Source organism: Cryptomeria japonica, chromosome 9 (assembly GCF_030272615.1).
Source record: "Cryptomeria japonica chromosome 9, Sugi_1.0, whole genome shotgun sequence".
Lineage (NCBI taxonomy): Eukaryota > Viridiplantae > Streptophyta > Pinopsida > Cupressales > Cupressaceae > Cryptomeria > Cryptomeria japonica.
In genome coordinates this window covers 341,407,477-341,429,168 of record NC_081413.1, presented here as the reverse complement: position 1 = coordinate 341,429,168, position 21,692 = coordinate 341,407,477, and the positions used below count along the sequence as shown (strand labels likewise).

Here is a 21,692-nt window from a genome sequence, read left to right as displayed (position 1 = left end):
CACAAGAAATTCAAAAAAAAAGTGAATCCTACACTTATGCTATAGAAATTGTCATTTGATATGTTTGTGCTTTCATCAATAGATATAGATTGGCTATAGCATCAAGCTTTGTATTGAGTTGTTCATTCATCTTAAGTTTCATCATTACATGCAACTTAGTGGTTTAGTTGTTTGAATCATGTGTATTTTATGTTGAAGTCATTATTCCTTTCAAATGTTGTTTGTAACTAATCATAGGTCTTTGTTTTGGACAATAGGGAAGTGTTGTTTTTGTATTTAGATTAGTTGTTTTCATAAAAAATCTCTAAAATCTCACTTATTGGTGCAAGAGCACCTAGAGTCTAGTCAACATGTCAATTAGGTGTTTGAGTCTTAGGAGTTAGGGGTCAGGTCATTTTGATTAAATAAGGTCTATTGAAGATACGCTAGATCATAGTTTTAAGACTCGTGGACTCGCCACGGACTCACGAGTCCATGGGAGCCATGAGTCCATCTGAAAGACTTGCGAGTCTTTTGCAAGAACTCGCGCGAGTCTTTTGCACGAACTCGCGAGTCTTTCAGATGGACTCACGCGACCCAGAAAAAACGTCATGCAAGCTTTAAAAGTGAGTTTTTTTTTATTTTTTTGCCTTCATTTCACATAACTGAGGGAGTGAAATATCTCTTGAAGGGTTGTTTTTCACAGTGTTCCATGGGGATGTGTCCCCCCCCCCTTTTTGACTTTTTTGGGGGTTAAGGGGTAACCCTAATTGGACGTGGGCCAATAGAAAAATAACACCTGGTGCCTTTATAAAATAATAAAAGTAATTTTGGCCTCGCGGGAGCGTGCAAGGGGCGCTGCCCCTTGACCCCAACTTGGGGGCGCTGCCCCAAAACCCCCGTCGAAAAATATAGGGGGAAACTACGCTGATGGAAGTAGGGAAAATTTAACCTCCGAGTCTGATTAGGCTCCATATAACAACATAATTAGCATTGAAGAAATCTTGGTATTTACATTTATAAACTTATGCTGCTATTATACATTTTAGAGTTGAAACTATGAGTATGAATGATGAAATTTCAAATATTGCACGTTTGTAGATCATATGACATGTGTAATGTTTCAATTATGGCTCTCATGTTCTCTAAATGCATTAATTTCTTTATGTTTTTTTGTAAAACTACGGTTTTCTTTTTTGCCGAGTCTTTCGCGAGTCTTTCACGAGTCCGAGTCTGAGTCCAAATTTTTGGTTTGCCAAGTCCGTGGCGAGTGCGAGTTTTAAAACTTTGCGCTAGATATCTCATATATTAAAAATTCAAAAAAAAAAAAGATTTCTCAATGGACGAGCAGCAGGATTGTGCCTCAATTGATATTCTAAATCTTTGGTGGACTTTGAATGCACAGTTACATCCACAAAGTTTGTCTGAATTTGCATCAAGGAAGAGCTATAGAATTCATAACACTGGTAGACACAGTGAGATGCATTGTTTAACATTCCTGTCAAGGATCGAATTAGCCTTGCAAGGGAAAATTTCCTTTTCAAAAGTACATGAGCCCATTGTACTAGTAAAGGTGGAACCCGAAGCTTCAATTGGTGAAAGTGAATTTTTCATGAGGTTCAAGGAGATGATCAAGAAAGGATTAAGTATTGAGAAAGACTTGTGCATAGAAGACATCTTGCTCCCATGTTGGTGTAGGATCCATAATACCACCCATTTCGAAGTCACATGTCCATCATCCAAGGAAGCTATTCACCAGGCTAAGGTGAAAGTGAGGTTGGAAGAATCGTCAAAGATGTACACTATAGAAAAGTTGTGAAATGCTCACCTTCAACCAATCAACTCGGCATCAAAAGTAGAGGGTATTACTACAGCATCTTGTAGTGAAGAAAGCACAATTGAGCAGGACAATCAACGCAATTCAGTCAAGAGAAAATCCGCATACCTTATGCCAAGGAAAGAAACACTCATTGAAGTGGAGGTTGAGAAAGCGATGGAAGATGTTCAAATAAATACAACAATCAAGCAAGAAGAGGAAGCCTTTTATGAATACTCATTCATGCTACAAAAGGAGATCATTGAGAAAGAATTGCAAGAAATTTCAAGCGTCCTTGGAGAAGAAGACAAACAAATGGACATGTTGAATGAAGAGTTATAAGTTGTCACTAGCGAATCCAAACATGAAGAACAATTTGAGGGGGCGCTGAATGATATTATGGAGGAAGTGTAAATGGAATCACTAACAAAAAAAATTCAAAACGAACAAGTTGTGGCGAGTGTTATAATTCATCATCAACTTCGGCCTCTCGATGCATTGCTTGAGGATGAAATACCACTAGAGATTGTATTTGAGGATCAATTAGAAGAAATTTTTGAAGCTCAACTATCAAGGAGACTTTCATTTTTGAAGACATGCTCACAGAATTTCACAAGGATGTGTGGTTTATGCAAAGAGATAAACAAGTTGTTGAGCTATTCAAAGGGGCATTGAGTCTCTTTCAAGAAAAACGAGTCAGAATCAAAATGTCATGAATGCTCGAGGAATTGTACACCACCAGTGGCGGCCCCCTGAAGCAACTAATGTCCTCTCTAATGATGTGATGGTGGAGAAAGAGCAAGAGTCTCCGTTTGAGCACGAAAAACCCCAAGTTGTCTCTTTCCCTACTCTTAATTCTACTTTTGAAAGTTATTACGAATTTAATTATGGAGATTTAGGAAGAACAACTTACATTTGGATTAATTAGGGTCTCGATGAATTGCCCCAGCTATTAATCATACGTGAGGTTTTGATTGAGTTTGAGAGATGTGTTGTGAGAACCTGTTTCTCTAAGTTCAAGGATGAGTTTTCTCGACTTCAAACCATCACATTTGTCATGTTGTTGTTGCATATCTCGAGAAATCATAATAGATCATGTATATATTTAAATCTTTTGAGTCATGCCCGTCTTAGGAGTCGTGTCCGTCTTAGGAGTCGTGTACATAGTTTAGTTTTAGAATGGGTTTTTTTTTCATGTGTTTTTTTAGTGTAGTGGTTTTGTCAAGCCAGGTTGTTAATTTGCCTTGAGTCATTTGGCTCATGATTCTTAGGTGGCTCGAGTAGTTTAGTTTGGTTTGGTTTTCTTTAGGGTAGTTTGCTTTGAGTCTTTAGTGTTAGTTGTTGCTTAGTTTAGGTGTCCTAGGTGGGAACCTTTGTTTGTGAGAAGGGCATTCATGTTGTTTTCGGCACATGCTAGCACATCTTGGATCTTATGTTTGGTCCATTTCCTAGATATTTATTCGTGAAGCACTTTAGAAGCCGAGGTTATTCCTCTTCAACTTTATCATTTGGTTAGGATTTGTATTTGACTAGGAAGACAATCGCCTATTGTGTCTCAATACTGAAATCTTCTAATTACTATATTTTACATAACGAATTGCTCTAAGTCATTGTGGTTTCTTAGGTGAAGTCGTGGCTAGTGAAAAGATCTAAAATTCTGCTTCAGCGCCACTGTAATTCTCAAACCCAAGTGAGCTTCATTGCTTACGAACCAAAGTGTGAGAAATATGTGAAAAGAAAGTAGTATCAAAAGAAAGAAAAAAATGGGAAAGAAAAGAGAAAATCAAGAAGAAAATTGAAAGGAAAAGAAATATCAAAGTACGTGGCATTGGGAACATGAGAATAACTCCATCGGCGCAATGGATGCCCAACTGGCAGTGGAGCAATATTCATGAGTTTATAGCGATAACCTCGTCGAGGCTATGGACGCTTGCTGGCAGTGAGTCTCTATCCTGGATGCTTTTGGAGTATGGATAACTAATGTAGCTTGTCACGATGGATTCTAAGTGTCACAATGTTCTTATGAGTCAGAATGAATCATTTGCACACACCTAGGTAATCAAAGACTAAGTGCCTTGATCCAATTCGGGAATCTTCTTCCCTTTTAAGTATGTCTCCTAGTCTTTTAATAGGTTGGGTTGAATTTTCCAAAGGTTCTAAGTGTGGTTTGAGCCTTTATCTTTGAAATGTTCAAGACCATTTATTCGAGGTGGCGCTAGATGTTATGACGTTTTCACCAAAGTTCCCAGACTCGGACTTGGCTCGGACTCGGCAAGGCCGACTCGGCTATGACTCGGCAACAACTCGGCAATGACTCGGCAAAATAAAAAAACCCTTGAAATCAAGAGATTTTTAACAATTTAAAACTTGTTTCATGCACCCATTATTTAATAAAGACCAATTATAATGTGTGCTAGCTTGTTATGCCATGAAAGGCATGCTGGTAGAGTATCTACTTGTTTGGGGCTTCGGTTTAGTATTTTCTTTGGCCAAATTAAAATTTTGGGAGCACCATCATGAGACATCATGAACATCTTCACTTGGAAACTGTAAGGAGTACTTGTGTATGGTAGAATTAAATAGTGTGCTTGTTGAACTTAGGTTTTATCTTGGGACTATACTTGACCTTGGTCTTTCTTGGACCTCTTAGTTTTTAGGCTATATATATGTTGGATGGAAGGGAGAATTGTGAGGCCAGAAGGGTTTGAAAATATGCTTCTCAGAGACATGTCTCTTGCCAAAAATAACCTTGTGCCCCATGGTGGGATTTTTTGGGATGTGGGGACAGGTAGGAAATCTCCCCAACTCACCCCCTTTTTCAAAAGTTTAAGAAACATCCGTGTTGTGAGGTACTCACACATCGCCCCATTGCAAATGAAGACCCCTACTTTTTGCTTTCTAGGGTTAGCTCTTTTAGTTTTGTTGTTGGTCGTTTTAGTGTCTTAGCCTTTGCATTACAGGGATTGAGTTTCTCAAAGGTCATCAAATCAGGTGGATCTCCTCAAGGTGGAGTGAAGCAGGTTAGGTCAGTTGAGTGATTAGGGGTTATTTAGATCATTCCTAGGGTTTTTGTGTACTATTTGGTCACGCTTCAAGTTGCTAAATCAAACTTTGGTTGAATGCATAGTGTCCTCCTAGGTCTCGTCCCTTACATCAAGGTCAGAGTGAACTTGCCTTAAAAGTCTGGAATGTCAACCTGATCCTGAAATGACCTGAAATTTGTCTGTTTGGAAATTTGAAGGATCCTCCAAAAACTAGATTTTGCATTATAACTCATGGAGGTCCGAAACCACTCTCAAACATCCTGACAATATATATGGAATATAACTTAAAGTATAAGAAAGAGAAAAGACATAAGGAAATGTCACTTATACTTAAATGTTATATTCCATATATGAATCCTAGCGGAGAGACTAACTTGTCAAACAAGTCAAAACATTGACCTGTCATGGCCGAGTCTTGGAGCTTGGACTCGGTGAGTTTTGCCATAACTCGCCTGACTCGCGAGTCAGGCGACTTATGGTCAAAACTCGTCGAGTCCGAGTCCCGAGTCAACAAAACTCGCCGGGCTTGGCTCGACTCGCCAACTCGGCGAACTAGCCTGACTCGCGGCGAGTTTGGGAACTCTGGTTTTCACACATCACCCCATTGCAAATGGGGGACACCTTGTTTTTTCTTTTTAGGGTAGTGTTTTGGCGTCTTAGGGTTTTGTCTTCGATTTCTTGCCTCTGCAAATGAGTCAAGCTTTTCAAAATTTGGAGGAGTCACAAAAATCGATGAGGAGAAAGAATGGTCGAAAGAGTGTTTTGATGCTACATATGTGCTCAGATAGGTCGAAGGAGTAAAATTGCAATTTCCTAGGATCAATTTAGACAACTTATTTTTAGAAAATTTTGCTTTTTTGCTTTTTTCTAAATTTAGAAAATTTTGTTTTTGGCATTTTGGGGCCAATCTAAGAAACTGCTTTTTTCGTTTTGCTATTTTCTAAAAAAGAAAGTTGTTTTTTTTTAAATATAAAGTTGTTTTTTTCTAAAAATAGAAAGTTGCTTTTTGCTAATTCCAGGAATGCAGGTGGTCGTCCAATCAGGAAAAATGTTAAAGTCAGGAGAACTCATCCAGAACAAACTTTCGAATCCAAAGGATAATTTCCAAAAGGCTAGTTGAAGATCACGAGAAAATGGCCAAGTCTGGAGTCAAGATCGAGAAATTTCATTGTTCAAATAATCAAGATCACTCATCCATGAAAAGTTCCTTGAGCAAATGAAAAGTCCGCCCAAGACATGAAAAGTTCCTTGAACACATGCAAAGTTCGCCCAAGACACATGAAAAGTTCCTTGATCAATGACCAAGTCTGCCCAAGACACATGAAAAGTTCCTTGAACAAATGTAAAGTCCACCCAAGATACATGAAAAGTTCCTTGAGCACATGCAAAGTCCACCCAAGACACATGAAAAGTTCCTTGATCAACAACCAAGTCCGCCCAAGACACATGAAAAGTTCCTTGAGCACATGCAAAGTCTGCCAAAGACACATGAAAAGTTCCTTGAACACATGCAAAGTCCGCCCAAGACACATGAAAAGTTCCTCAACCACTAGCAAAGTCCGCCCTACCCTGTATGGAATCAATTCCTAACCAGGTGTGAAGTTCGCCCAAGGAGGAGATAAGAGGGGAAAATTCAAATTTGGCTAAGTATAGGTGAAAAAAGGCAAAGGTTGGAATCAAAAAGAATTCGCCTAAGTGTTGAAGAAAAAAGGACTAAAGCAAGGGAAAAAGTAGAGATAAAATTCACCCTAGTATTGTTGAATGATAAGGTGAATTAAGTGAAAAGTGGAAAGCACAAGAAAATTCACCTAAGTATAAAAGAAAAGATCAGAAAATTGACTTAGTGTTGATACCTTGGGAAGAAAATCACAAATTTGGTTAAGTGTTTCGGCATGGTGATGAAATCCTTGACTAGGAGTGAAGTTCACCTAAGGTGAGTGAAGTTCACCTAAGTTAAGTGAAGAAAATTCTCAAACAAGGTCAAGTCCGCCCTTCTCCAAGCATAAAATTTCCTTTCTATCATGAAGTCCGCCCAAGGATAGCACAAATTTCCTATTCCTAGGTGAAGTCCACCCTCCAAAGCATACGATTTCTTGTCTCCTAGCAAGTCTGCCTTAATATGTGAAAACAGAAAATTTCCAAATCCTTAGCAAGTCTGCTCCAAGGTGGAAAAGTTTCCAATTGAACACCAAATCCACCCTTGCAAGCATTAGAATTTCAATCAAGGATGAAGTCTACCTAGGGAAGGGTGAGGTTTCCAAGTCAACATCAAGTCCGCCCAAGGTGAGGAAGAGAAGATTTAGCTAAGTGTTTTGGTATGAAAAATCCTATCTCAAGCAAGGTCAAGTTCACCCTTCTCCAAGCATAAAATTTCCTTTCTATCATGAAGTCCACCCAAGGATAGCACAAATTTCCTATTCCTAGGTGTCCACCATCCAAAGCATAAGATTTCTTATCTCCTAGCAAGTCTTCTTTAATATGTGTAAGCAGAAAATTTCCAATCCTTAGCAAGTCCGCTCCAAGGTGGAAAAATTTCCAATTGAACACCAAGTCTGTCCTTGCAAGCATTAGAATTTCAATCAAGGATGAATTCTACCTAGGGAAGGGTGAGGTTTCCAAGTCAACATCAAGTCCACCCAAGAAGAGGAAGAGAAGATTTAGCTAAGTGTTTTGGTATGAAAAATCCTATCCAAGTGCAAAGTCCGCCCAAGGTGAAGAGAAGGAGAAATTTGGCTAAGTATAGGTGGATTAAAAAAAGTTCAAAATTAAAGCAAAAAGGTTGAAATCAACATGAAATTAGCCTATGTTGATACCTTGCAGGAAAATTTGAAAGTTTGGCTAAGTGTCAAGGAAATTCCTCAAGCAAGAAGCAAATTAGTTCAAAAAAGATGAAGGAAAATTCGGCCAAGTGTTGGTGGGTTGAAAGAAAAGTTGAAATTAAGTGCCAATTTTGCTCGAGGATAGTCAAAATTCCTTGTCCAAATGTTAATTCCGCCTTGGGAAAAAGAAAAATTCTTTGACCAAACATCAAGACCGCTCAAGCATATGGAATGCCTAAGCATTGAAAAGGTTCAAAACTCTATGAAATTTGGTTGTGTTGAAAAAGTTCGAAAGTACAAATTTCCAAGACATCTTCCAGGTGAATTTCAAAGCCAATTTCCACGCTTGAGGTCAAAGTTGGAGGAATTTATTCTGGAGTTGTAGGACAGCTTTTGCTTCAAATCATCTTGGTTTTTAGGGGCAAATGCTTCAATTTCCAAAATTTTACTAAGTCTAAGAATTATCCTTTGAAAATTTCTTCAAACTTTGCACTCTAGGCTGGAAATTAACATCAAACCCCCTTTATTTTTATTGTTCAACTAAGAAAATTTTCAAGATTTTCAAGTGATAGATGTCAACTCAAGGAAGGATTTCAAGAAAGGCGCAAATGAAGTTCAATAACAAATGACCACAACCGAAGTACAAGATTGTGGCACAGTGGAGGAAGGTTGGAGATACTGACCTTGGCCATGTGGACCTCGAAGACTTCAAGAAAAGAAGGCAAAGAAAATTCCTTAATCCATAAATATTCCTTGGAAAAGATGAAGATTAACGATGCCAAAATAGAAGAAACAATGAAAGCAATCCAAGACAAGGTCTCCATTGCAGTCTCTAATGTGCTTGAGCAGGAAATAGGACATGAATGTAGAGAACCTGAAGGCTAAAGTTCAAAGCAAATCCTTCACTTCCGCAAGTCCAATCTGGAAACAACATTTTCGCAAGGCATCCTCACTTTTGTCCATTGAGGATGGTTTTCAAAAACTGATAAGATGGACTTGATGGTATACAAGGTCGACATTATGCCAAGTGTCCCAATGGAAGAACTGGGCCCCATAGTGACCAGGTTCATTGAATTTGTTGCCAAACGAAAGGATAAGGGATGCCCGCTTCTAGAAGAAAGTTGGATTTGGTAATTGTTTATTTCTCATTGGCCCACTTTGGATAATTATTGTAACAAACCCTCATTAGGGCTTTAATGTTTTAATCTTGGTCATTGATCTTGAATTAATTTGGGTCGTTGTTTTGTAATGGGATGTCTATATAAACCCTCCTCTCATTTGTAAATGGGAGAGAATTCTGAGAAATTGTTGTAGTGATACTTCTTAAGTGCTAAGACATTATTCATTGTTCAATTGTTGGTGAATTTTGTCTACTTTTGCAAGTTAGCATGGTTTCTTGGCTCTCAATAGAATAGATTTAATTTTCATATTGATAGATTGAATGAAGGATTTGATAGAATTGCTCAATGTGGAATGATGTGTTCATACTTTTGATAATTGGATGACTTTAAGTTATTGTGCAAAGTTAGCCTAAACCAAAAAATGAAATTTAACTTCTATTGCTTTATTCATTGTTCAGAATGCTGGTGAATATAAATAATATGAAAATCTTTTCCCTTAGAAGATAACACTATTCTTGTGTAGTTGTTGAATTTGGCGAAGCGAGAATTGGTTTTAAATTCCACTTTTGTAATTTCTACCTCTTGAGTTCATAGGATTAGATTAGGGTTAGAATTATCTTCCTAAATGGTCCCTTTTGCCCCTTTTTTTCAAGTCTTAGTAGAAGTAGGATTGAAAGGATCTCAATGCAAAATCATTCCTAAAAAAAGAAGAAAGTTAAAAGTGTCGGCAATCAGCAAGAATCCTCTGATTGTTTCACTCCTCGAACAATCGTGTAAATCCCCCTTGAGATTACCAGCATATCACAACGAACCAATTGAGACTATCTGCATGAATTTGGAACCTTGGAGTTGTCTTTGTGATCCACGGTCCATCTATTTAGCACATAGAAGATTTTGATCAAGAGAGAATAGGATATCTCTAGTTATTTTAATCTAAATTGCACGTGCATAAAAAACACACCAACACAACCACACCACCAAAACCACCTGTTGACTAGTCTCCACTATATCCATTGAATTGGTGCAATTTATCATACACACGACTCGGTTGAGGTATTCAATGGAACAACCCTATGACCTAAGTGAAGGCTCATTTAATTATCAATCTGGGGTGTATCTTCAAAGATGGCATGGCCACTATATGTGCAGCAAGGATCCTAAGTTCTCTATCGTTGTGTAAAAAGAATGTACTAATCTACTAAGAACATAAACAATAAACATGAACGATGCTGAACGAGAAACTAACATAGCAATTGTTGCGGGCAACTTTAGGAGTAGCTCAGCAATGTGGCTGCGAGTACAACTTAATAATGTAACCAAACGAACTAGAAGTTGGTTGCAACCAAGACTCTTAACTATGCAAATTTACTGAACATACATTAAGAACTATCAATTAAGAATAATTATTAAACAACAATAAATAACAAAAAGAAGAAAGGAGTCTCACATTACCTCAAGTGGCCCTTGCTTGAGGAATCTAATCTCTGTAAAGAGTAACAGTACGCTTGAACTCACAAAACAGTAAACATCCTTATCATTATTAACTCATGTATAGAACAACCAAATAGCGATTACGTAGAAGCTCTAGCTAGAGCACAATTTGTATTGTCTGCATCATATATTCAACTAATAGATACAAAAGTAAACTGATGTTTTACAACAGGAGAAGATTCTAATTGAAATGACACTTTCCCTATTTAAAGCATTCGAAGAAAGCATGCCATTAACTTCTTCCAACTAACTCTAGCCAAATGTTGTTTATCCCTAACACTGAGGCAACTTATTCTTAAGAAGAAAAATAGACTAATGGATTAACACTACAGGTATCTATTTCATAGCAAATTCTTTTTATTGAACAATAACATAGAACTCGGAACATGACTGCTGCATTAATTCAATATTAATGATGCATAACTTCATCAGTTTCCATGATGCATTAATTCCTCAACCCCTTCTAAAAAAGACAGAACTCTTGTTCAACTGGGACTCTGTGTCTCCACATTGTTGCTCCCACGCATGCTGACGGAGTTCCTCCTTCGTCTATAGATGGAACTAGGATACAACAGCCACAACCAACTTGTACCTCTTGCTGCATGTTAGTTCTAGTAATAAGAATAATCCGCATAAAACAACATTCATGACTTTTAACAACATATTATCCATTAAAACGCATCACATATCCATACCAATATACCATATGTATATATATTCCAATTAGCAGTGATGTGGTTCTAAGGATGACTAAAACATATCATAAGTCTGATGATAAGCTAATAAAAGTTTGTTAAAGTAGCAAAAAAATTAAGTAAACTTGGGACATTAATAGGACTCATCACCTGCCAATCCCAATGCATTGCCTAGCGGATACTGCAACCGGCAAGGAAATAATAGCTGCTACAACAATAACAATAACAACAGTGGCCCGAGAAGCAGAATATGGTAGAACACAAAGGGGAGACAAATGATTTAGAGTTGGAAGTGTAATGAATGGGGTCACTTCACCCGAGAGGGTTGCAGTGGTCAAAATCATAGAAGCAATTGTTTGCAAAAAATCGTGATTGTACTTGATTAATCTTGAATCCTAGAGCCAAACAATTTAATCCTCAAAAAAAATGTTGACCCAATTTTCAATGAATTTTTGCATTTAAATCATGTTCAAAACCCGAAAAAATGGCAAAAAAGTGAAAAAATTCATTGTAAAAACTAGCAAAACCCTAGAAAAACTCGTGAAATTACTTAATTGTTCAAAAATACGGTTGATCCGAGATGGAATTAGAGTCAATGTGGAATCAACGTTGAAACAGTTTGCTATTTTGTCCCTTAGTTTTCTTTTTGACTTCTGAAAATCCCTAAATAAAAAAGTGGGAGGAGCAATGGCTGTCATCAACCAAATTTGGAAGGGCCTCAATCATCCTAAATCATGGGGAGCATATAAGATAGTATCGAAGCAGCTGGAAAATCTTATCTAGATCATAGCTTCATTATGACTCAAGCTCTCTACACACCCCACCCATGGATTCTAATGCGAACAAGTATATAATTAATATTGTACACTAGCTTTAAAATTAATACTATTATGCACTATTATAGATGGCATAAGGAGCGAACCCCTATAGTTTATATTACTACTATAAAGTAGTTTTAAAATTTAAACTATTATAGACTATGAATATATATTAATAGTTATACAATAAACTATAAATAAATAATGTATATATTTATTTTTTTATATAATAGATAATATAAATACTTTTTTGATGGAGGAAACTCAGGTTTTAGCTTGGTCTGATCCTAGAGAAACCACTTATAGAGGATCTCTTCCCACGAGGCCATTTTCGAGGGGTCATCATTCCCCGCACTTCACTTGTTCAAACCACGAGCTCAACAGCCCAACAAAGGCATAAGGCATGTGACCTCAACGGCCCAGCAAGGGTTTGAACCTTGGTGGCTGCCTCACCAACAGAGTGTTTCTACAACACTAAACGTCTGAAGACATCTATAATAGATAAAGATATATGATTTTTAATTTATAATTGATATAGTTGTTTTTTGCTCATACAGTTCATTATTTGAGCAATATATCCAAAGTGCTCCATGAAATAAATCTGAATGACAACAAACAAGCTTACATACTTGTAATAAAACAGCCTCCAACACATAGTCATTAAAATTTGTCTCTACCTATAATTGTAGTTGCAAGCTAGGTATTGCCAAAACTAGTGGCTTGCTATTCTTTTACTTCAGCTAAACAAACGCCTTTTGTTGAATTCTACCCCCTATAAAAGACTTACCAATTGCCATAAGGGAATATAAAGCATTGCAACTGTGGAATATGATTTGACAAACTTTCTCAAATATTGAACTACCCCTAGAAAAATCCTTGCCTCAATCAAATGAAAGTCTTGGATCACTTCAAAATGGCTTCAACTTTTACTAAATTCCTAACAATAGCTGGATCACTATCTGGATCAGCTACTTCTATGACTTAGCTAATCTTTGACCTCAGACTTAGACAACTATTTGGCGTATTTGGTGACTGCCCTTTTAAGAAGTTAACTGAATATTTGCCTATGTAATCAACAATATGAATATAAACAACAAAAATCTATTTTCTACAATTCATGGGTTAAACTCTATTTTATTTACTCTCTATATCTCTATGCTATGGAAATGCCTTTAAGTTTTTAAAAAAAATAGTTTGTGTCTATTTTTCTACAATTTTTAATGATTTTTTTAAGTCCAATTTTTTACCCATTTTTTCAAAAAATCTTATACTTTTGGTTAGCCGATTCTTTCCCCAAACAATTTTTGCTGCTATGATATAAAGCATTGCAATTGTGGAATATGATTTGATAAGCTTTCTAAAATATTGAATTAACCCTACAAAACTCCTTGCCTCAATCACAATGAAATTCTTGGATCACTTCAAAATGGCTTCCACTTTTACTAAATTCCTAACAGTAGCTGGATTGTTGTCTGTTAAGTTTTGATCTCAGTTACTTCATAGACTTAGCTAATATTTGATCTCAGTTACTTCATAGACTTAGCTAATATTTGATCTCAGACGTAGACAACTATTTGGTGTATTTGGTGACTGCCCTCTTAAAAAGTTGACCAAATATTTGCCTATGTAATCAGCAATATGAATATAAACAACAAAAATTTATTTTCTACAATTCATGGGTTAAACTCTATTTTATTTGTTCTCTATATCTCTATGCTATGGAAATGCCCTTATGTTTTTTTACAAAATAGCGTCTTTTTCTACAATTTTTTATGTTTTTTATTAAATCTGATTTTTTGCTGAATTTTACAAAAAAATCTTAAACTTTTGGTTTGCTCATTTTTTTCCCAAACAATTTTTGCTGCTATGGTGAAAATTACTCAAGCATGTTATGTAAGTGGTGTGGGCCCAAAAATCATAAAGACACCAACTACCCAAAACAAAAAGGGGTGAATATGCTGGCTATGGAGAAACCAGACAAGGGAGTTGTGGTGATCACTAGGTTACAAACAAAGAAGGTAATATACCTATGTTACTCCAAGTTTCTACGACGGGGACGGCGGGACGAGTTTTCAGGACAGCAAATATTTTTGCCAATTTTGGGGACGGCAAGGGGACAACAAAGGGTACGACTATATAAAATATAAGGAAAATTTTAAATATATAGGGAAATTTTAAATGTTCATATGAAAATTAGACAAAGCATGTATATATACATTATATTCATATGAAAACATGGATAAAGCAGGTATGTGCACATTATAGAACCTTAACATACCACATTTGTGTTCAGAATTCATTGTCAATACTCAATATGCATTCATAATTCAGAATTCGTTGTCAATACTCAATATGCATTCATAATTGAAAATTCATTGCCAATATGCCAGAAGTTGTTTGCATGTAGTTCATTGTTTCTTTCTCGTTGGAGGATATTTTGATAGTCTTCCATTACTACTATGACCTACAACAGCTTCTTTATGCACTACAAAGTTTTGGGTGTTTGTGAAATTCATTACCAAGCTGTTATTCATATGTCTAATTGCTTTTGGCTATGATTCAGACCTGTTTACCTTTCATAGCAGTGAAAAGTCCAATATTGTAGACCCGCAACCACATTTTTAAGCACTACCGAGTTCTAAGTATTTGTGAAATTTATTACTAGGCTGCTGCTCGTTATTTCTAAGTGCTTTTAGAGGTGATTCAAACATGTTTACCAGTCATATTAGTGAAAATCCAGTTTTATAAACCTATAATAAAATTAAAAAATGTTTTTTTGAGCATTTGAGTTTTGTTTTTTTAAATGTGCTGGGAAAAAGGGGGCGGTTGGCCGTCCCCAGGACGGTTAGGGGATGTCAAAGATGCCCCCAACCATATTGGGGACGAGGGGATGTCCCCTTTGAGAATCACTGTCGCCCCCAAGTTTCTAGGACATTTCCCACGGATTTTGCAATTTTGGGGATGGCAGGGGGACGTCCCCTAGCCGTCCCTGAAACGTCCCCGGTATGGGGATGAGGTATTTTAGCCTGGGGACACGTCCCCAAGTAACGTAGTAATATACCCAAACCCCTGTATAGAGAAGGAGACTTTAAGAAGCCAAAGCCGATGTGGAACAAGCAATGGTGAATGAGAGATGAGCCTGCAATGAAATTGCTAGTACTCCACCGCAATCGGGGTATGAGAAGAATATAGTACTATAGGTGTTGCAAAGAACAATGCCTGTAAAAGTGATAGACCTTCTACAAACTATGCCACAATTAAAAATGGCAATCACCAATATAGTCAGTCATGACACAAACCACCAAAAACAATGTAAGTCACTAGAAGAACTGATGGTGAAACCATCATGTGAAGGTAATTAGGCCATTGACCCTATGTTGCTAACAATGAACATCGGAAGGAAGTCGACCATTGTCAAGATGGAAATAGTGGGGAGGAAGCTGACAAATACCATCATCAATGGTTGCCAGAGGAAACTTGGAAATGCCTAGGAAAGCCAACACTCTAGCTGCCAACCTTTCACCTAGTGGGTGTCGACCCCGTTGGGAACACTCATGGCACAAAAAGTAATGATCGACATACTAATTTTCTTGGACTTCGTAGTTATCTCATTGCTAAAGGTGTATGACACACTACTCAAGATGGGTTGGTTGATTACTGCCAAGGCAAACCATAATTGGAAGCGGAACACAATCTCGATCGAGAATGAAGGGAGGAAATACATCATTGACCTGAGAAATTGGGCAGTGAACGAGGAACTAGCATCCTCCGAATTAGAGACCAGTATGGATGAGGGAAGGAAAGGCATGGAACCTAATGATGAAGGGGTGCTTGAGCTGGAAGACTACTCTGAAGATGAAACAAGTTCCTTGAATGGATTATTCCACTTGCAAATAGAAGACTACGAAGTCTTCCACCCCGAATGCAACATGCTATGGATTGGGGAGGTCAAGGAATGCAACAAAGGGGCCGAAAGTGGTTCCTTCCCCCCAAAGTACAAGAAGTACAAGGCCGGAGTATGGGTAGATGATATGCCCGCTCATCACTTTGAGAGAGAATAAGACAATATAATATGAGGAGCCGAATGTAAAGAAGATAAATATTGGTGATGAAGACAACTCGAAGGTCATCTTGGTCGATGATGACTACGACCCTGTATTGAACGTAGATGCATTCAAGATATTCATTAAATATAAGGACACCTTCGCCTAGACATACAAGGACCTAAAGGGGATACAGCCAGAGCTTTGTGTACACAAAATTACCCTTGTATTGAATGCACAACCAATACAAAAGAGACCCTATAGAATGAATAAAAATAACACCACCAAGGTACATGAGGAAATTGACAAAATGTTGGATGTGGGCATAATTTTCAAGGTAGAAATGAGCAAGTGGGTCTCGCGAATTGTAATATCCCTCGAGGAGGCAAACCAAATCAAGATATGTGTGGACTTCAGGTGCCTAAATGTAGTAACAATCAAAGATCCATTCTCGATTCTATTTACCAATACCATACTGGAGGAGGTTGTAGGCCATGAGAAACATTCTTTTATGGATGGATTCTCGGGGTGCAACCAACCAAAATTGCATGCTTAACTTTCACACTGTTCTCACTTTCTTTCTTCCCTGCCTGATCTATTGGGGGAGTTGAAGGGGGTGTGTAGCCATTTACAACCAACTGCCAAATATCATACCCCGAGGCATTCAGATAGATCTCCATCCTTATGCTCCAAAAGACATAATTTATTCCAACAAACAATGGTGCCTTGTTTGATGAGAATCTATATCCTTCTTGCCTAGCCATATGTGCTCTCTTAGATCTTTTGTTCACATTAAAATCCCTGAGGCAAGTTTTCGGCCGGAGTATCTTCTTTTTCCCTCTCAGCTTTCCAATAGTGCGTGGCGTACAGGCTAAGTGTCATCTCAGCATTGCTCCCAGCGGTCCGTGTTTTGCGTTTGAGGATTGGGGTAGCGTAATGACGACAAATGGAGAGGTTTTGTTGACTAGGTTTTTTTGGGGGGCCCACCTTATAGCACAAACGAAAGGGGACACCTAGCATCTTCGTGTTAGCGGATGCATTTCTTTTTGAAGAGGTCTCCTCGCTTGCCGTGTCTTCTTCCGCGGTTAGCGAAATCTTTTCTGTTCGGGCCAATATGAAGATCATCACAAAAAAGAGCCAGAGCCTCGGGGCCGTTTTGTTGGGTGTGACCTTGCAAAATGACACGGCTTGTTTTTTCTGTTCAGGGGCGGTTATGCATGTTTGGCGTACTTGGAAGCTGTTAGCGGAGCCGCGAGCTCTATTTATGCTAGTTTTTTCCCTGTAGTAGGGGTTCAGAACTTATTAAGAGAAAAACAATTAAGGATCTTAGATACTTTTCAGCTGTTATAGTTTCTCAAGAGGAAGGTCAATCAAGATTGTGCCTACGGCCTTTGTGATTACTTCTTTTTTGGATGCTTAAATAGGCTTTTCTATGCTTTGCTCCTATATTTTGATGACTTTAGAGATATCTATCTAATACTCTGTCGATTAAACTATGTTCCGGACTTGTTATCTGGTGGATGCATGATATATGTTTCTTTATGTTTCTTCTAAGGAACCTTAATTGTATCTTAATTTCAGTTTTGTTCAAGCATGTAGATTGTTGAATGGGCTTTAAAACTGTGTGTTTCCTAGTTTTATATGCTATCTACTTTTTATGAAATGTTCTAGCGCATCGCCTCTATGGCATAGATCATTTTATTTTAAGTTTCTTTCTTTTCCCTTTTCCCAACCCCCAAGGAAGAGCCGGCTTCTCAATCCGGAGGTTATTCAGTGATTCCGCGCAATAGGTCCCCCATCACTGAATTTCCCATAAGGCTGTTTGTTTTAAAAGTAAAATTTAGAGTCAACACTTCCTCCAAGCAATTAGGCTATATCCAAAATAACTTGCTTAGATACCAATTGGAGAGCACTCAGTTATTCTGAGGGGGGATTTATCAGTATAACAACAAACTTTTACTTTAAGAAAGAAACAATTACAATACTTCAAAACTTTATCATCCACAACAATAACACATATGCAAGATCTAGCAATTAGAAACACAAAATGAACACACCATTTACACGGAAACACTTGCAAGAGAAAACCACAGCAAAATATTGCTTATATTAGAAACTTCTTATAATCTTTGTAGGCACCAAACTAAAGAAACACGCACACTTATACTGAGAGGGGGGATGAATTAGTCTAAGATCAACTTTAGCAACTACAATGAAATAATTGAAAGCATCCACACAAATAAGTTTTAAAGATTGAGAATACAAGATGCACATTGAAAAAGAATTGTCAATTTTGATGCCCTAGTTGACTTCCTAGACCAAATTCATGCACCCAGTGCAGAGTTGCGCAATTGCAAGTGAAATCATGCAATCACTGATGGATTCACACAATTGCTAATAGATTCACGTAATTGCATGTATTTTCATTCATTTGCTTCCAAGTCCAAACATTTGGCTGCTCTAAGTTGTTTTTTTGGATCTTTGACCTTCTTCATGGGTCTGATGAGTTGTTCCACCTATTTGCCTTGGATTTTGAGTCAAATTGGCTTGCGGTATGATGAATTATGATGTCAAGGTGTGCCTCAATGAGATGCCATAAAGAAATTGCATTTGTACTTGTAGATTGAGATCAATCCGAGATTGAAATCTTGACTCGGAAACCTCTAGGTTGATCCTTGAGTAATGAACTTGTTATGCATTGTGAATATGATCTATTGAGATGTTATTTTGATGATCAGTATATGTGTATCTATACATTGATCTCATTCATATATAATTCTAGGATTAGATCCTAGAGTGAGTCTAGGGCATTGTTCCCAATCGTGTCCTCGGCCCGTAAGTGGTACGCTCGGCAATCCGATTGGGGAATTTCTTAACAAGTAATAACATAACCAAAACAATGGCATAAACACACAATAAGATAATTTGATTCCTCAAGCATGCCATGAGTGGTATCGTGAGGCTATGAATGTCTTGGGAAGGCATGCCCACACATGGAGCGATTGGGACTTATCCTGAGAGATATGCCCACACATGTAGCGATAGAACTTGTGCAATCGACATTCTCATCCATACAAGACGATGCTCAGTTCCATATGGTGTGTCCTCATGAGCACATACGATGACACTCCCTCCTCTTTGCTCTAGAATCTAATGCCTTGAGTAGCTTGAGTAGGGACCCTTGATGGATTCATGATTTGGTATTATCTCCTCATGATGTTACATTGCATATTGTTTGATAGTATATGTTGTGTATGCTCCGTATATAATGTGAGTGCAAACCCAATGCTTTTCTTGTTGCCTTGTTTGAGTGTCTGGGCCTAGTGACTATCTCCACAAGCACGGTGGGGTGGACCTAAGGGTACCACATGGTCAGGTGCCATTGCACACTGTCGTTGGGGCCCGGTGGACCTTGTTCGTGAGCACCATGGAGAGCTTCATCACTACCTTCCTCCCTTGATCTTCCTCTTCCCTTATCATTGCAATATCTTAAGTAATTGTTATTTGATTCAAGCATTGTAATTATTGAGTATTGAATATTATGAACACTCCAAATGGAGAATGATGTAGTGAACACATAATGATATGAGTAGAGTAGATGTTAGTGGACCGGTGTTGGAATCAGCCACCATTCATGTTTATGGATGCTTTTCATTTGATTTTAAATTATGATATTATCATAGGAACACTTCAATTGGTGCTTTATAATGAACTTAGACAAGTAACGTAATGAGAAAGAATAGTTGTGTTATCTCTCAATCGGCCTTGAGGTCATGAACCAGGCTTAGATGCGTTATCAAAATCAACAATGTTAAGGAACCCTTAGAGGAATTTGTCAAAGTCGAATGTTGAGTCTTCCACAATGCGTAATTGTAGAAGAATAGCTAGCTTATCTTGGGGTGTGAACTTAGTTCACGTGCATATTCTCACTGAATGTTTAAAAAAAAAAAAAAGTCCATGTCTTTCCTTGTGCTTTTGCTCATCCTCTAGGGTTCCTTGCCGGGGCGTTACCGCAAGATAAATCTGCAGGTCGAGGCTTTTAGAACCTTCAAGGATAACCAGATAGTGGTGTTTGAGGGACAAACAAACTTCTTGGTAGACATTGGAAAATTGGTAGAGTGAAGTGAGGCTTAGGCAGCAGATTATTAATCTTTGGCATATGAAATTTGATGCTTCATTCCTGGGCACAGACATCACAGTAGACTGCTGTTCCTTATATGGCATCAATAATGGATATTTCAATATATACTGCTGCATTTTGAGGTTATAAAATTGTCTGTTTTCCTTATTTATGCAATCTCCAGGCAAGGTTAGCTTATTCAAATGTATATCAGTTTTATGTATGAGAAAATATCTCTGTTATAACAGCAACATATAGTTTGAAGACTGGTTATTGTTTGTCAATCAAATCATTGCATTTTTACTTTCCCGTGTATGAATATCAAAGCATTATAAATGGTATATGAAAACTTGCAACACATAAATATGCAAACAAAACCCTTCATTTTCACATTCATGCCAACTGTTTGAAAAATTGTTCTTGGTGAGAAAGCGCAATAATTTTGTGAAAAATCAGTAAGGAATTTTACACATGTCGAATCTTGAAGACCACTATACATATGGCATATCCCTTCTGGGTTCAAGCTGTGATCATGAGTGGCCTTTCGATATGCTGACAAATCTGCTATGTTGTCTAGCTTTGGCTATTGAAAGATCTATTGTTTCATCCAAACAAACAAAATTTGATGAACTTTCAGGTGATTTCAAGGGCTTCCAAGTCATCAATGTTAGATCATCAGTAGCAAATTTAACTTCTTTCTATTGAGAGAGAGGTTTCCATACTAGATAAATATCTTGGTAGAAAGGGCGAGATTTGAATTAGCAATATCTTGACTCAGACACTTGGTATCAATTCGACCAAAAGATTGGGCCAATCCATCCCCTTTCTGTAGGCTATCAGCACTCAATATTTTACAGGGAGTGGGTAACCATGAGAATACTTTTATTTTTGGCCAAGTCTTAAGGGAGCAAATTCTTCCTCCCTATATTTCATTGAAAAGATGGCCAATATGCTGAAGTTGGTCATATGCAATGTGAACCATACTCTGGTCAAAAGAATGATGATTCTAAACACACTGATCCTTGACTTCATTGATGTGTAGTGTATGTTAATTAACCCTTAATTAAGAGATACAACCCGTTGGGACAGAGCAGCTATCATGTCTTTGATGAGCTCAACATTCCATATCTTGTCCATGTGTTATCTTGTCCATGCTGGTGTCGATTACATATTGAGCAAGACGTGTTTCTTGCACAATGGTGTCTGTCTCTAGATCCAGAAAAGCTGGTTGTAATGGAGCAGATAATCCCATTCCAATTTTCATCGTAGATTTCAATCTGTCTATAATGAAATACATAATACTTGACACAGCCATAATATTCAAATGCCAATAAGTGACTAGATCTCTCTTTGTAGTTGTAGCACCGAAAAGTGAAAAATGATACAGACCAAATAAAGTGTTTGTTGTGGATACAAGACAGCATAATTTTAGGGGTGGATGCCACATTGATCATCATTGAATAAAAAATCAAAACAATTTATGATTCTAAACCAGAAGAGAGAACCATAATTTTTCAATTCATTTTTCTAAATGAATTGGAACCAACAAAGAAGGAAGGCAATGTTAAATTTCTCTGTATTTGGCTTCATTTGTAAACTTATAACTAGATCCTCTCATATTTAGTTGCAAAAAAAGAGGTTAATAAATTTAGATATTGGAAGCATTCAATAACTATGGCACTTTTTCTTATTAGGTTAGCTTTTCTGAAACACTTAAAAGAGTTAAAGTAAGCAAACAAATCACGC

The 21,692-nt window shown here is 37.5% G+C and overlaps 1 protein-coding gene across 3 annotated transcripts in view; it reads right to left on the bottom strand.

The window, feature by feature from the left end:
* The window catches only part of LOC131029715 (sphingosine-1-phosphate lyase), a 172,487-nt gene that overhangs the window by 51,918 nt on the left and 98,877 nt on the right, over positions 1 to 21,692 (bottom strand). The gene's annotated exons all lie outside the window — the stretch shown is intronic.